Here is an 11,902-nt window from a genome sequence, read left to right as displayed (position 1 = left end):
TCTCACTGTTCTTACCAATAAAACATTTTCCAATAGTTAAGCTTATTGTCGTTTTAATAATTGTCTAGTCAACATGATTCAAACGTGTTGCGGTAAATAATACAATGGGAATGCAGACTGGTGACTGTATTCTTGTCCGCCTAGCCTTTGTCTATACATTAGCCTCTAACAACGAACCAAGAGCTTTCTTTAGTTAATTCTCATTGTTCACACAAAAAAAAATACATGTTCGTTGAACACTGGCGTACGTAGAGGCATGGCCGATGGTTAGGGGCACATACTTTTGGTAAATAAAAAAAGCAAAATTTCAGTATAAAAACAGAGTCAATTTCGGGTTCAAAAGCTGTAAATAAAATGAAATTTCGCTGTTATAGCGGTGAAAAAGCGGTATATAAAATTACATTTTGGTTTTAAAAATGTGAATATAATCCCAATTGATTTAAAAACGGCACTATTACACAAAATAAACATATCCCTTCTAGTAGCACATTAAATTATTACCAGAATATTAAGTTTATTCCTGTATAGAGGAGTCCATTTTTGCTTTTCAAATATTTACAGCAAAATTAATCAATTTTCCGTGAATTGCATAACACACAGGATACTTCAGACTTCAGAAAGTGTCGCGTCGGTATATAAACGGTAAATTTCGTGTTTAAGAGTCTATTTCGCATTTTGCAGTTCATTTCGCATCATTTCGTGACAAAACTGGGTAGGAAAATTCACCTCACACCTTTCAGAAACCTTAAAAATTAACATTGCAATGTTTTTTTTCGAATTTCGTTTTCTTTTTGTCAAAAACGAAATATGCATGCCTCTGCCGATGATGCTACAGCCCCTACCAAAATTTTCAGAAAATCAGAATTTTCAAATAAAAATCCGTTAAGAACTTTAAAAAATTAAAATGTGTAAATACGAAACCTCTTTTAAAGCGAGTCCCGACTACCATTTTTGTCTTTGAATACAATTTTAATAGACTGAAAAGCTCCAAAAATCCGAAATATTTTATTATGCATCCTACCCTCGAAAACGAAGCCATGTGTTATCCACATTTACTATTCCGGCCCCTCCCCCCCAAAAAAACTGCGTGTGCCAGAGTATTGAACATTGAGGCAACTGAAATACAAAACATTTTATTTCTCTTTGAAATCATAGTTACCCTCATATTTCACTTTCAAGAACTTGTGCTTATTTTCAAGGCATCACTCTGAAAGACGCGTGTGCTTTGAATGCTGTGATTTTCTTCATGCTACATGGAAATAATAATTCAAATTATTATTATTATTATTATTAGTGGTAGTAGTAGTGGTAGTAGTAGTAGATGTAGTAATAGTAATAGTATTGTCCCAGATCTTTGACTGTGGTAAATTGGCCATTTTAAATTTTTTCCACAGCATTTTTCATAATATTTCACAAGCTCAAGGGGGGGGGTTTAAACCCCGTAACCCCCCCCCTTGCGTACGCCACTGAGTGAACGAATACGCGACAAAACGTACTTACCACCTGGGCGGCTACCTGCGAAGGGTTTTCTAATGAGTCTTAAAATATTTGTGATGCAACAAAACGTATCACTTGATGGGACGGCATCAAAAATCGTGTCGTTATTACAGTTCCACACTGTTATTCGAATTTCCGCGTTTTGCAACCAACTATTCACAAAGTAATCAAAGAAAAGAGTTAGCTTCGCTGATTCTGGGGCTAGAGAGTGTATTTCCAGCCATCCAACCATCCGCCGTTTTTAAGAAGGCCAGAGTGGCACACATGCGTATATGCAAACGGATTTCCTCATTCTCTCGATACTCGACCGAAAGTCCTATATTTTGAACTTTACGCCAAAGGCATTTCTTAAAATGGAAGAAGCACCCACTCACTGATTTCTGTCGAAGGAAACACTTGGCGAATTGCAGATATGGCTGTTAATTTGGGAGCATGAACCTATAACCTAACCTAACCTAACTCAAGGTCAAGTTAGCTGGGTGCTGATTCGGGTGGCAGATAGCACACCATATTGGAATGCCTGACATGTTAAGGGCAAGTTCAAGCGTTTTCCTTGAAGTGGTACGTTTTGTCGCGGAGTAAATATTTTGAAGTTATTAGTGGATCCTTCCGAGTGGTACGTTTCCTCGCAAGAACCCAAGTGGTACGTTTTGTCGCTGGTACGAGGGACACTATTTATATTTTGAGCCTAACAACGAAAAAACAGGAATTTGGCATTGAAAACTGCTTTATTGTTTTTCGAAGTATTCTCCTTTATGGTCAATACACTTTTGCATTCGTTCGAACCATCTGTCAAAGCAGTTTTTCCAATCTTCTTGAGACACCTCCATAATATGGTTTTTGAACGCATCAACGACGTCTTCCGCCGACGAAAATCGTTGTCCACGCAATTTATTCTTGACATTCGGGAACAAGAAGAAGTCATTGGGTGCCAAATCAGGACTGTACGGCGGATGACCCATCAATTCGATTTTTTGACTGTTCATAAAGTCGGTTGTTAGACGAGATGTGTGACAGCTGGCATTGTCTTGATGAAGAATGATCCGACGGCGTTTGTTTGTTTTCCGTATTTGACCGAAGACCTCTGGCAAACAAATTGTTGTGTACCATTCAGAGTTGACCGTTCTACGTTCCTCTAAAGGCACAGTTGCCACATGACCAGTTTTCCAGAAAAAACAGGCGACCATTTGTTTCGATGTGCTTCGAGCCCGAACAACTTTTGTTGGATTGGGTTCATCTTGAAACACCCATACAGTCGACTGCTGTTTACGTTCCGGCTCATATGCATATATCCATGATTCATCACCTGTTACAATCTGATATACGTCTTTTGAAGCACCACGATTGTATTTATTGAGCATTTGTTTGCACCAATTGACGCGAGCGTCTTTTTGAGTTTTTGTCAAATTGTGTGGGATCCAACGAGAACATACCTTTCTCACAGCTAAATGATCATGTAATATTTTATATATGCTGGTGGAACTAATGCCTATGGTTGCCTCAATCTCAGAGTATGTCACGTGACGATCTTGCAGTATTAGGTTTTGCACAGCATCAATGTTTTCTTGAACAACAACTGATTTTGGACGACCTTCGCGAATCTCGTCGGTGAGCGAATGGCGGCCACGATTGAATTCGTTATACCAGCGTTTCACAGTGGCAAAGGATGGGGCTTCATCGCCAAATGTGGAAGTAAGTTGATCGATGCACTCTTGTCTTGATAATCCACGTCGAAAATCGTAAAAAATCATCGCACGAAAATGTTCACGAGTTAATTTCATTTTATTGTTGTCGCGCAATCTCCAAGGCAACATAAACAACACAAATGAAGCTATTGACAAAACATTTGAAGTACATTATGGTCAATAATGCCAGACGATTCCGTGCAAACTTCAAATCGCGCCTAACTTCAATCAGTGTTGCCAAGGCTCAAAATATAAATAGTCGCCCTCGTACGTTTTGTCGGGACACCGAAGTGAACTTGGCGTAACTTGGGGCTTAACTATTGGAAGGAAAATCTTCCAGTCCAGTACCACATTGCTAAATAACTTTCATTTGTTTGCACAATCATAAAAATTACTCTTTAAATCGCGATTTAAATCAGGTGATTTAAAAAAGTCCCTGATTTAAATCACTTGAAAGAAATAATTTATAGAATAACGTACATATGGATTTTATAGATATCAAAATCATATTTGGTAGAAGTACATTAATCTCGTAATCATTTGATGGCGTTTATTAGGTTCTAAGAAAGGAAACAAAATAGGATTTCTGATGGGGTGAAGCTCATTCGAAAGGAAATGTAATATGCAAACTGCACACATACTTAAATTTCTCTTAATTTAAAATTCAATAATATTTATAGGCAAAAATAGCAAATATTTTATGTAGAATAACATACATAATACTAATCATGTTAAAAAGTAAATAAACTGTAAATAAACATGGTAGCTGATATTTTGCAAACTACAATTAAAAACTGCCAAATTTAGCTACAAGGGCTATAAAAAATATTTTAAGTTACAATTATATAGCACATCTAGAATGTTATAATTTCACTAGAAGAAAAGTTACTGAAATTATTGTATAAGGGCGGTTCATTAACACACTCAACAAACATTTCCATAGTAAATTGGGTAAATTCATATAAACAGTATCAGAAACATAAAAATGCATATTTACATATATTTTTTTATTGGCTTTAATCAAACTGTTCAAATATTTTACAGGGCCGTTACCGGAAAAAGCATTTATAAAAAAACATATCTATATGTATGGTGCCAAAAAAAATACAAGTAATTTTAAGCGTGCTTTTTTTAAAAAAAAATCTATTTAAATAATAAAATCATCATAAATGAGGTTTTTTAAAAAAATAAGAATCAATTTTTATCCACCCTGCTGGTCCCAGGAAGTTAACAAAAATACCTGTAATTTGCAAACTTTAATAAACCTGAAAATTAGGCGGGAAAGGGGGGGGGGGGAGTTGCTGTCAGCCTTCCTTGCAATCTTCACCCCAAGGCTCTCACTTATCGCATGTAAGCCAAACACCTTACAAGTGAAGCGCCGTATATCGTCGTCTGACGTCAGGTTAAATGGTTTCGTTGTTAGGCTAAAAATGGTATTTATGCTAAGAAATATACCTGACAAGCCTAACCTAACTACGAAAGCATTATGCACTTGCGTCAGAAGATGAAATACGACACTTCACCGAGAAGGTGTTTGACTTACTTGCGATGAGTCATATCTTTTTCGTCAGAGATCAATTTATCGCAGCCATCCCCTCATTTTTTTTCGACTTCGACGCGTAAAATACTTCGTTGCGTTGACGAACAGGCAGAAGCAGCTAATACGGTACCTCCTATCAGGCTAACTAGATTAATAATTATAATTAATATATCTGACAGTTTCCCTGTGAAATCGCGATGGAATTGTGTTCCAGATTACGATCATTCTGGACTTGGCAATCCTGGTAAATATGAGACACAACACCATTTGTGTTAGAACATCAAAGTACAGCAGCAAATATTGACAGCCTTGTCCAGATTAGTTTCCGATAATGTTGGTAAGTAAATACTTTGATACAACATTCTTCTGTGCATAATTTTCATGTCATTTTTGATAAACCGTTCTTGCATTTTATTTTGCGGCTGGGATTATCTTGAAGAAGTTACCAGTGACGGCGCCAGCCTGATACGTATAAGTGCGGGGGCTACAGAATTCCGTTTCAAATTCTCGGGGTGCTAAGTAACATGGGTGTAATTTGGGGCCTAATTTTTGAAGCTGTGCAGAATCGAAAAGTTTTCCATTCCCCCCCCCCCCCAAAAAAAGTGTCAGAGATCTATTTTGCTAAATAACTGTTACACACAATTGAGAAATCATAAAAAAAATATGTCAAGTAAAATACGATTACTATGTATTTTTTCTTTTCCTAAACCATTATTTAGTGGAATAATATTACAGACTTACTTTTCATATTGGCAGTACATAATACACTATAAAATAACTACACTCACTCTCAACTCTCTGGATATACCACATGTAACATTTTTCTGTGTAAAGAGTGTGAATACTTCTTTGCTGAAATGAGAGAATTAACCACAGCAAGAAACTACAATAAGATACCTCTGTTTTTATGAACAGCTGCAACATGATCTAGAACCTTGTTTAAATCCAAGTACGTTGCAAGATGTTTCTAAATGGGCAGTATAGACGGACTCTCTTTACCAATCCTATTTCGAAGATAACACTTGATTTTCCGAAATCTAGGAAATGTTATTTCACATCCAGCTGTTGATGTGGTATGCATATTCAAATGACACAAAGCTTATAAAGTTTGTAAAAGGCAGTTTTTAATGTTTCAACCATTGCAAGCAGCTGATAAAGGGTTTTTATTTTGAGTTTTCTTTCTGCGTCGTAGCGTACCAACTGTTGGCCATAATTTTTCGTAGGGAAGTTTGGTTTAATCCATTCGGACTTTAAACTGTCCAAGACTAGTAGACTTAGATGTCGTAGTTCAGAAAAGCAGCACTTTCTGAATTTAACTCAAATTAACTGTCCTTAGTAAACCTTTCCTTTAATTTTGAAATTAGGTGATCAGGAACTGGAAAATACACTAGTGTCCAAAATTAAAGCAACAAACAGAAATCCTTTCCTCGTGTGATTTTTTTTGTTGAAAAATTTGCCAAGTTTAACCTGTTGCTATCGTGATTTTTTTTGTTGAAAAATCCTGGCAAGGGTGCCCACAGGGGGGTTTTATGGACCAGGTTGCGCCATCGAGATTTTGGGGAGGATCTTTTTCCCTTCAAATAATATAAAATTCAACATTTACATCTTTTCCAAAATATATGTAAAAATTTTACACCTTAAATGCACCATATTTAATCCATTAGATGAAGAAATGAAAGTGTTTAGGGCATTATCAAAGGGGCCCCGTATCGAACTCCTATATATTAGGCCTTAATTGACACGTGGGTTCTGAGGGGGATTCTAAATTAAACTTTGAGGGGGGACAATATCGAACTCTAGGTCTTAGATCATGGCGAGTACTTTAGTTAGAGGGGCATTGAGCATTAAATTGAAGGGGGTATCCAATTCTTGTGTATTACTATTGTCTTGACTGTTGCGGAAATTCTGGTGTGGAGACTGAGAATTAATTTTTTGGAGGATGCAATATCCAGTCTTCAATATCAACAGTAAGTCTAAAATTGGCATGGAAATTTGGGTGCTAGGATTGAGTATGAAATTTAAAGGGGGAGATAGAAAGCTCTTGATAAAGTGTTAAATCTTAGATTGTCAAGGGATTTCTGTAGTGGAGAGAGAGTTCGAACATAAAATTTGGAGACTGGATTTAGCGATAAGGCATCCACACGTTTTCGACCCCGAATGTGCCAAAGGAAAAGCTGGAAAAGACTAAATATCTCGGGATCTTAAGAAAGTATTGACACCCCATTAAATTAATATTCTTCAATGTTAAGGGTACTGATTGATTTATTGATTTGGTGTTTTAAGTCCACTTTATGCACTCTAAGGCTAATCGGGACTGAACCCACAGTTTAAAAGGGATCCACGCGATATTCTCGATTATTATGAACGATTTTAGGGGTGGTCTTAAGTGATGGCACGCCTGTTTAGGGAAGAGGGCAGATCAATTATGATGTTCAGTAAAGCTAAAAAAAAAGGTTACTTTCGGTAGACAAGCTGTCGTAATTAAATATTTTGTGGGGATTACGATATGGTTTAAGGGTGCGAATGATATGATTTGGGGGAAACGCATGACATAATTTTGGTGGGATGCGCCATTGGCCTTGGGGGGGATGGGCACCCCTGAATCCTGGCACATTAAGGTTAGTTTATTTTCTATCTTAAACCAATTGTCTATGACATCATAAATATTACTATCACCTGATCGTATTATGTGGTCAAATGGACACACGGGAAAGAATTTCCGTTTGTTGCTTTAATTTTGGACATTAGTATATATACCTAGGTATATATATATATCTCTAACTTTAATATTCTCTTCACATGTAGCTTTCTTGCTTTCACGTGCTATAATCGAAATGGGCTACTATGATGACAGTACGGCAGAAACGATTTTCTAGACCCAAAAATAATAATTAATTAACATGTACGTCTAAGCCTACGGGAAATAAAATTGCCCAAGTGTGCAGGATTTTGCACCATATTCCTGTGTTTACTTGGTTGGGTTTGTATTAACATCCACTACATAGGACATTTTTGTGATTAACAGGCGATAATAACTTTCGCTTAGTTCCTTTAATTAATTACACAGAGGCTAGTCGAGACGAGACTTGCAGCTTATAGTGGAATCCGAGCCACTTAATGAACTGTGCCTCCACACGAACACGGGCGGGGAAAACTTGATTTCAAGGCAAAAGGCTTTCAGCTAGACTACTGTGGAAGGGGCCTCCCCCATGGCGCAGTGGTAGCGTCATTGCCTTGTAATCGCGGGGTCCCGGGTTCGATACCCGGTGGAGGCACAAGTGGTTCGGATCCCACTTTAAACTGTAGGTCCAGTCCCGATTAGCCTTACTGTGCATAAAGTGGACTTAAAACAACAAATCAAACCAAACTACTGTGGAAGGAGGGGCAATATTAATATTTAATTTGTCTACTCCTTGCTTCCATACCTCTCGGATATTTGGAATGATAAGGATATATAATGAAACGAATAAGAGAACATTGCTAATACTCATGCCATTGCCAGTACTCGAATGAGGAACTAACAAACAGAAATGAAACTTGACGGTTCTTCAGATGTTGAACGTCCTCCTACTTATAAAAAATCATTTTTCACACTGTAAAACCTATTCTTAAAAATAGTGATTCGATTTATAGGGGCTAATAAAGATATACATTTAGGTGTATACGCATATATATTTTTCGCTTGGACCTCCAACAACCACACATGCACTGAATGCATTCACCTTCCAAGCAGGCAGCAGAGTATCATGTCAAGTAGCAAGTTTGGCTGCTCATGATTTGTGAATTACTCAGTATAAAATGATCAGTGGCCGTTGTTGATCTAGTCAGATGTACCGGTGCCCCTCCCCCTTACGATTTTACAACCCCTGGTAATAAAGTAATCTTGCGATCTTACTAAAGTAGGAAATGTGCTTGAACATTGTAATGGTCTTGCCCAGTTTTATAAGGGAAAATATTATGTAAGAAAACTTCTAATTTTTCTTATTTTCGGTCGACACGTACAGTTCCTGGAAGTTACACAGTATCAGACCCTCGTTAGCTTGCCTTCGCCTTGCCCCAAGTTGCACAAGCCTGACCTAGATCAAAGCCTGCAGCCCAACAGAAGAACTTCTTTCAACTTGTGTTTGCAAACAGACTACTACAAGCACATAGCCACGAGACTATATGTAACAACAGTGCGGATCCAGATTGATTTGATTTGATTATGACACAAATAAAAGGGTTGAAATCCGTCCCAGGACCCAGATACTGTATTTAGATTACCAATAGAAGCCAAAACGTGTACGAACTAGAAGATAACTTTGAAGGAAAGGATTTCGCAGTGTTATAAGGTAAATCATTAAATCTTCCATATAAACCAGTAAAATTAAATATGGAAGTGATTTCAGTAACGACAGTGATCACACACACACACACACACACAACAACAACAACAAAAACAAACACCCTGGCGATTAGAATGTTAAAAACTAGTGCAGCTTTCGAATAGCTTCGTGCTGAGTATGAAATATTGAGAATGAAAATTTTTTTTTTTCGAGACTCAAAGGAACTTTACGTATGCGTACATTGCGAAACCGATTTTATACACATTTCTATTCAAGGGAGTAAAGATGTATGTGAAACGTGGCAACACCGCTCGCAGTAACAGTTTTCACGATTCAACGGACATCACTGAGTGCCATGTTGCCACGTCCCACATAGTACATCTTGACTCCCTTGAATAAAAATCTGTATAAAATCGGTTTCGCGATGTGAATTGACAATGATTGGATTTTAAAAGCCTATTCAACACTAATATTGTATTTGTAGGACTATTCAATGCTAAGAAAACGTGGTTTCGCAAAATAGATAAGAACTGTTTTTTGACAAATTTAAAAAATCTGAAAATTGAGATGAGTGTTTAAAACCTTTCTGCCTGCACAGTACTAAAATTTCATCACGATCGGACAAACCGTTTTTTATTTATATTATATAGAATTTCGAAGAGCGATCGTTTGCAAAACTAAAAAAAATCGGTACTTTTCTTGTTCTCACGGCAATCAAAAATAGAAGGCATACTCGAAAAAAAATCAGTTAGCATAGATTAATGCAGAATTTAAAAAACTAAATTTTGGTGTAACTTGTTTTTATGTAGGTCTAGTGGTTAATTTTTAATTAAAGTAAAAACTCGAGTATCTATAATTTTTAATCCGGCGGTAGACGGGTAGTGTTGGTGGTGCGTAATGTATTGCTAGGGATACCAGACGTTCTGTTTTTGCAGTATTTTTCCTGTATTTCACCATCTGTTTTGTGCCTGATCTACAACCCGCAAACCCCACAGTGCGGCAGGGCCCGGAGACAGGTAAGCCTCTAGGGGGCCATCAGCCATTGACATAGTAGAGGGTTCGGATATGTGTATGTAAAAAAACTTAGTTATTCAGGGGTACAGAAACTAATACAATATATACAGGTAAAGGTAAAGTTCCCTGTGCATATAGCACCGTGCCATGAAGGCACATCTAGAGAATGTGGGGGTACCGTCGCACGTATTTTCGATTTCTGCCATCTTGGAGGTGATGTGATCAGCACCACGTTATCGCCTTTACTCCCCCGCCCCGGATACCATTTAATTTGAGGCTGGATGGGCCCTAGAGCCGCTTTATGCTGGGACTAAGCCGGAAAAATTCCGACCTTAGATCACCCATCCCAGATTGCGTGGCAGTCAGACTAGAATAAAATCAGGCTAGAATTTCACGAGAAATGCCGGGTTGACGGTTTCTTCAACCTATCTTTAATCAGGAAAACAACATGACCGTGATTGTAACAAATGTATCATTTTCCAGGTGTGAGAAAACAGTGTACTAGGCCTATGTATATCACATAACCCTCTTCCCATTTAAAAAAAATCGAGTTTGTGTGTGTGTGTAGGTAGAGGGGGGGCCTTTGGAAATATTTTGCACGGTGGCCCAAGGCTTGTAGATCCGGCACTGTTCAAGGTGCCCATTTTGTCCTATATTTGGCTACTAGCAGTTTAAAAATATATTTCCCACGAGGGAATGCAATTATAAATGCACAAGTTGACTATTAATGATAATTCCCTTAAACTCTAATTGACCTAGAAAGGGATTTAAGTCGTGGTTGTCGCCAAGAATTTTGTAGGAGAGATGTCAGTTCATTGATGGTTTAACGATAAAAAATATAATGAATAATTGATATTATTTCAAACTGGAAATTAACATCAGAAAACAGAACTGAAGATAAAGTGACGAAATATGCAAGTTCAGGCGTGGTTTATACATTTTTACTCTACTTTCAAGATAATTTAAATGTTAATTGACTGAAATTATATCTTTTAATCCCGACTATTAAATAATAGTACTACCTGATTTCAGTTTTAGCAAACCAACAGCAAACCAACAGCTCACGGAAGTTATACATTTACCATGTGGCATATTACCAGCAGTTCTATAATAGGGCATAGTGACAGGTTGGCTGTTTTCATAGTCACTCATACTTTTACCAGGAAACGTATCGAGTTTCAATAGTAATTACAAACCTGCGACAAGAAAGTTGGAAAGGACAAACACACACAGCAGAGAGCTATTAAGACAGAGAGAAGTTATTCAGACACACGGGCACCATGTATCTATATAGCATCGAAACAAAAAATAGCCCATGTAATTTTACAGAAAGCATGTAATTCCTCTATGGATGAAATGCTTTGAATGTAGAAATCTTTTTTATTATACGTTTGTTACGAGCTTTTAAACACGCGTTTGGATGTAACATTTCGGATAGTTTGATCAGTGTTAGAGAAGATGATGGCTTCGAATTAACCGGGTGACATCTAGGATTTACAATTATAATTTGGTAGATTTTTAGTCAAAAAATTGTGTCACGTTTCATAGTTAATTTAGTTGTTAGGCGTCAAAAATACCGTACGTCCATTTCGATCTGCAGCCGAGAGATCGGGAGAAACGTGGCGGGCGGCGCTGACGGAGATGCCGACATTTGCGGCCTGTAATGCCCGCATATTTTTATGGACATATGCAGACATTTATATAAATATTGCAAAACTAGCACTAACCTGTGTTATAAGAGTTGTTCAAAGTGATGTCCACCTACATTCACACATTCCTGGCATCGTTTGATGAAATTTTGATTCACACGCAAAAGTTCTTCTTCCGTAATTCTTCCTAGT

The sequence above is a fragment of the Lepisma saccharinum genome, chromosome 3 (assembly GCF_977018435.1).
Source record: "Lepisma saccharinum chromosome 3, izLepSacc3.1, whole genome shotgun sequence".
Classification (NCBI taxonomy): domain Eukaryota; kingdom Metazoa; phylum Arthropoda; class Insecta; order Zygentoma; family Lepismatidae; genus Lepisma; species Lepisma saccharinum.
This window is presented reverse-complemented; position numbering follows the sequence as displayed.